The 6,000-nt window shown below is 40.2% G+C and overlaps 1 long non-coding RNA gene across 1 annotated transcript in view; it reads right to left on the bottom strand.

Moving 5' to 3' along the window:
- Nucleotides 1-357: 357 nt before the first annotated feature.
- The window catches only part of LOC141998546 (uncharacterized), a 93,973-nt gene continuing 88,330 nt past the window's right edge, over nt 358-6,000 (bottom strand). The window contains exon 3 of the long non-coding RNA XR_012641846.1: nt 358-409. This is a non-coding gene — a long non-coding RNA (uncharacterized LOC141998546). The remainder of the gene's footprint in view (nt 410-6,000) is intronic.

Genomic DNA, 6,000 nt, shown 5'->3' with positions numbered 1-6,000 from the left:
TTGTTGGCTCTCCTGCCGACACAAAACTTCTACCCCCAGTGAGTGGCATTTGCATTGTTAACATCTCTGAAAGACAAAAGTTTTGTCGTTCAATTGCCAGTGCAGACATAGCCTTAGGCAACCCTTGTGGAGGGGATTCTTGGGTGTCTTAGAGCTTCTGAAACAGTTCCTACACCACTCCACCTCTCTGCAGCTGACACAGAGTGTGTGACTGGGCATGGTCAGGCTATCCATGCAGCCCAGCAATCCGTGGCTCTCTTAATGGCCTCTTAAAGCCATAAACTGCCTGCAGAAATTCCCATCTTTGCCAAGGAACTAAATAGACAATCACCTCTCCTGTGCTGTTGGCTAGAGCTCGGGTATGACGTCTGTGCCTTTAAAGGGAATGGTCCGAACTGTGCATGGAAACCTGAAAAGAGATGAGGATAGGCCTTCAGGTGTGCAATGAAATACAGAGCTTACAAAAAAAGATTTCTTACCATTTGTATTGCACTAGTGCCTAGAGTCCCTAAATAGATTGAGGCCCCATTGTGCTGTGTGCTGAACATACATTTAGTATGATACAGTCGCTACCTCAAGGAGCTTAGAATCTAAACAGACAAGATAGACAAAGGATGTATTTTATCCCATTTTACAGATGAGGAATTGAGGCACAGAGAGATTGTTACTTGACCACGATCACATAGGAAGTCTTTAGCAGAGATAGGAATTGAACTTAATCTAGTTCTCCTGAGTCCTTCCTAAACCTTAACCATAAGACTATCCTTCTTTTTCTCTCCACTCTGAGATTTTATTGATATTGCCTTATTAGAAAAGGGGTCATTCTTTCAGTTTCATTGGCAGCATTTCCAGAATTACAACCAATAATATTTCCTTAATGCAATGTTGTCAACTTTTGCAAATTTACCAGGACTTTGGTCCCTGCTGCAGGCAGTCTTGTGATGATGCAAAAATCTACAACCTTCACATGATATTTTTGGAAGAGGGAGAAGGGAGACTCCCTCCTGTAGCAAGGGCCAAAATCATCCTCCTCATTCTAACTTTGTGAAAGTTGGTAACACTGTAATTGTCTCACACACCTTGAAAGGGGGGAGCATTCAAATTAGAAAAGCAACCAGAAAAGAGAGGGTGGTTTTTTTTAATGTCATGATTTGAGGGGCCAATTTCATTATTGGGGAAGGGGGGCCTGACATGATTTTTGAGCGTTTGGAGTTGGCACTAGAGCACACACAGATAATTCTCACCTTCATTCCCATTGATATTTACATGCAGAATTGGGCAAACTATGTAGAATATGTATTCAATATGGTATTTCAAATTCTCTTTATTACAGAACTCCTTACTTCAGATCTTATCCGTACAGAACTGAAATATCCATTGTCATATTTTTTAGATATTCCCAAATTTTGATGCAGGATTAACTACTAAGTCTTTTTTTTTTTTTTTAACCTTATAATGTAGGGCATGGCCAGCAAGTGGCCTCTGTGAGCTGAACACAATACTGTTTTTACTCTTTCCATTACCATTTCTCCTTATAGAATTGATTTAATACAAATAAGTGTCTGTTGACACATTGTGGAAACTAGATCAATTCCATGAGAATTGCAGAAAACAAATTTTTCACAGCTTCTGCAAACTTTGTGCAAGTCTCCATGCATGAACTGGACATATCATTTTTACTGCATATTTACTACAACTACCCTTACACACACACACACACACACACACACACACACACACACACACACAATAAGTGAGTCCAAAAGGAATATGTGTGTGTGTGTGTGTATATATATTGTGATATAGCATGGCCAGAGGGCAGCAGGAGAGTGTTAGAAGGGAAACTTATTCCCTGTGGAGGGAAGAAAATTTGCTATAAATTAATTAAAGCACCTGAAGCCAGTCACATGATAAAAACTCCCTGCTTCAATCAGACAAGAGGAGGAGTTGAAGCAGAGTGGATTGGCATTGGAGCAGAGAGCAGTTTGGAGGAGTTGAAGCAAAGTGGATTGGCGTTGGAGGGAAGCAGAGGAGAGTTTGGAGAAGTGCTGTGGTGGGCTAAGAAGACCAAGACCCTAGGTAAAGGGACACCTGGTTTGTGCAGAGGGAGGACAGGAAACCCCACAAGCTGAAGGGCAGGAGAGGGAAGTAGTCCAGGGGAAAGAACTGCTAGTTCAAGCGGTTTACCGCTATCCCTAGGGCCCCTGGGCTGGGACCGGGAGTAGAGGGCGGGCCCGGGTCCCTCCCTCTCCACTCCCCTCCTCTAGGACACTAGTGGGGCAGTTAATACCCCAGTTCAGGGGCAAGAAACGGTGCCCTGAACCCCCACCCAAGAAGAGAAAGCGTGAGACCCGTCATAGTAGTGCCGGCAATTTCCCACAATATGTATAGTGTGTGTGCGTAATCTGACGGAACACACACTGCATGAAATGTATGTCAAAGTAATTGTCAAAAAAATCCAGATGATTACTTCTTAAAATATTTTTCAACTATATATAGGTCTTTTGGTCTGTCTATCTAGAACATTTTTGTTTCAGAAAATACACCAATGTAATCTGAAAAATACAGTAGTGTTTCTGATCACTTGTTGCACCAACTAACCAGGCAAAATATTTTGCTGTTTCCTGCATGTAGGTAAGTCAGACAAAGAAATTTATTTTTTCTCATGTCCCACTCTTGCAATTTTGTAGTCAAACATATCAAAATCAGGATTTTGCACTGGAAGATAAATTAGCTTCCCAACTCATTAGGCACTGATTCAATATAATTACAAACTGTTTTGCAGCCTTCCTTGAAATTGAAATACAGTGTTGCAGTTTCTAAGCCTCTTTAGCTCCCTTAGCCTCCTCATACAAGTGAACAAGTCAAACATCTACATTTCTCTAATGAAAGCAGAACCTGTTGTGAGTGAATTGCGTTTATTTCAGACAGAACATGTGCACGCCAGAACAGTAAATTACAAACTGTGTACATTGGTCTCCAATACCTTTGCACTGATTATGAAAATAATTAGGAAGGCCCTTGTGATCCTAAGAATCCCTCAATACCCTCTGGCAAAAGACGCACTATACTGTAACTCATATAAGGCCCTACACACTCACTATCTCCTACACACTGCTGTCATAATATGTGTCCAAAAGGTATCTTTTAAGTTATCTGTAAACTGGTATGGAAATGCTGGTCAGGAATATCATTGTGTCAAGTATGGATGGATTGTATATAAAGACTTGTGTGTGTGCTGGAAATATGTTCTTAAAATGTGTTTTGGAGGCAGGGCATAAATCAAACCTGCCATAGACAAAAGAATATGGATTTACCTACTTGGTTGCAGGCAGAGAACAATGAAAGAATATTTTCATACAAAGCAGTGAGTTATATTTAATTAAGAGTGAGACTGTGGTTAAACCAACTGACTGGTGTGTACACTGTCTCTTTGGAGCCAGCAAACATAATTTCTGTGAGTATAATGGCAAGAGAGACTGGATCCTACAAAGAGACGTCTCTGGGAAATTTGGAAACTGGGGTTCACTGACTGTAACCTGCAAGGCAAGGTAAAGACTGGTAGAGTCTCCAGGAGTTTGCTGGTGAAGTGGACAGACTGGTGTGGCAGGGAGCTGACACACAGTGTGGTGTCCAACAAAGCTCGTTCTTGCTGAGGCAGAGGGTTAACACAGTGGCTTATGGTTCCGGATTCCTCAAGGAGAGTGTCACCGCCCTATTTTTCCATGGCTTCAACAGGTACAGGTGAACACTGCATTTCTGAGGCATTCTAAAATCTGAGTTACAGCTGTCTTCTTGTCCAAGATGACATTCAAATGAGTTTACAGTGCTCAGAACTGCAAATCTGGCAAACAGCTTTCTTTCCCACCACATGCAATAAAAACTATATACATTGGTAGAGATGGATGGTCAAACCGCAACACACATAAACATCATCAAAGTACTTCGTTGGCCACTTGCCATTTCTCAGTTGAATACCATGATAATGAATGACATCACTGCAGTTTAATGTCCCTTACAGACTTCCTACTTACACTGCCATAAAGTATTAAATTTCTACTTCTGAATATCTCTCGCTCTGTCACTCTCAATAATAAGTTGATATAAACTGATGTTTAACAAAATATGACTCTGACTGTTCAATATCATTATTGTGTCACTGTTTCAGGGTTAAGTCAATGTATCATCTCATGTTGTGTCCCAGAAAAGTTAGACAGGGAATTGCAGTCGTGTTACCAAATTCCAAATTGACTGCACCAAAAGACTTCAGGTTGTGAGTTCAACTCTTCCACAATTTCCATCCAGTTATCATTCCCTGTTCATGGAGCCATGATTGGTTTAGTAGCAAAAGCTTAGACTGAGCACAAGATACATTCTAATGTTCAACTTTTGTAGCTTTCGATTCTCTCCAATTTTAATTAAGATATGTGAATGCCTTGAAATTGTTGACATCTACTACATTCGACAGTTCCCTATGTGTAAGGTCACTTACAAGTTATTTTCTCTTTACAGATGGGAAAACTGAGGCACGGAGAAATTAAGTGAGTTGTCTAAGGTCATATACGAAGTTCCTAATTCCCCTTACAGTGTCTTGACCACAAGACTGTCCTTCGTCTCCTTTTACTTGTTGTTCTTAAAGATATCTGTTCGTTTAACAGGTATTTTGTGAAACATATTTTGATTTGGGCCAAAGAAAACCTAATGCTTTTCTTCTCAGATCAAATGACTGTCGACCCAGTATTCTTGTGTGTTTGAAGTGTTTTCTTTAACAGTTTATTGCTGTGTTAGGCCTTCATTTTCAAGGGCATCAGAACATTCCTTTCTATTTTGGTTTGGTCTGTGGAAAGTATTCTTGGCTTCATCCAAGGAAGAAGCACTTATGTCATCCTTTGGAGGTATGACATACATCCCATACTTAGGCATTTTAGTGGGTGGAGGAATGCATTTTATAGAAACATTACCTGTTCAACAAGCATCCGTTACTGTGCTTCTGGATAACATGGTAATAATACTTAGTTCTTACATAGCACAGCTCATTTGTAGGTCTCAAAGTGCTTTACAAAGGGGAGATCAGCATGACTATCCCCATTTTACAGATAAGGAAACTGAGGCACAAAGAAGGGAAGTGACTTGTCCAGAATCATTCAGCAGGCCAGTGAAGAGCTGGGAATAGAACACCAGTCTTCTGAGTCCCACTACAGTGCTCTGTGTACTACATCACAATGAAATCTACAAATGTGTGGAGAGCAGCCCTAGGCTTATGCATCACTGCTGACATTCTGCAAGCATGTGAATAACTCTCATCACCAAATACTGGGTCAAGCTCTGACCTCAGATTAAATCTTGGTCCCAATACTTTTGCCATTTACAGTACTTCAGTGGGATAGGGATTTGGCTCTCAGTTACATTGTTTAAAATCCAAACTAATGCCATTGAAGTCAATGGAGTTATTGTGCAGAATTTGGCTAGTTTACCTTTAATATTTGTTTGTTTTCATGATCAGAGCCCCAGCACACTATATGATGGTGGTCATGAAGGGTTTAAGGTGGTAATTCTGATCCATATAACAAAAAACAGTTGTGAATTGAGAAAGCAAAGGGCGTGAGAACTACTGTACCCTTTCACCCTAAATACATAGTCTATTTCTCTTTACTTACATAATCGGAAATCTGTATCTTTCCACTGAGATAAGCAGACTATGTGAAAATACAATTGCAGGAATATAGCCTTTTTTCATGTGGAAGGTATACTCTGTAATTACTGTGGCAGCAGAAAATTATCCAGTTATAAAGAGCTACATAATCACATTTAAGAAAGTCAGGTTTTGATTAATCAGAGCATTTATAATATGCCGCAATCACGGGGGGGAGGGGAATCTATTGGTAACTTATTAAGATTTACATGGTAAAAGTGCAGATTGGACAGTCTCCGTATTAAAGACACTTATTTTTTTGTGGTCCGTCAAATATATTAACTCTGCCAATAATGAAATATCCATCC

This window comes from Natator depressus, chromosome 1 (genome assembly GCF_965152275.1).
Source record: "Natator depressus isolate rNatDep1 chromosome 1, rNatDep2.hap1, whole genome shotgun sequence".
In the NCBI taxonomy this organism is placed as follows: domain Eukaryota; kingdom Metazoa; phylum Chordata; order Testudines; family Cheloniidae; genus Natator; species Natator depressus.
This window is presented reverse-complemented; position numbering and strand designations above follow the sequence as displayed.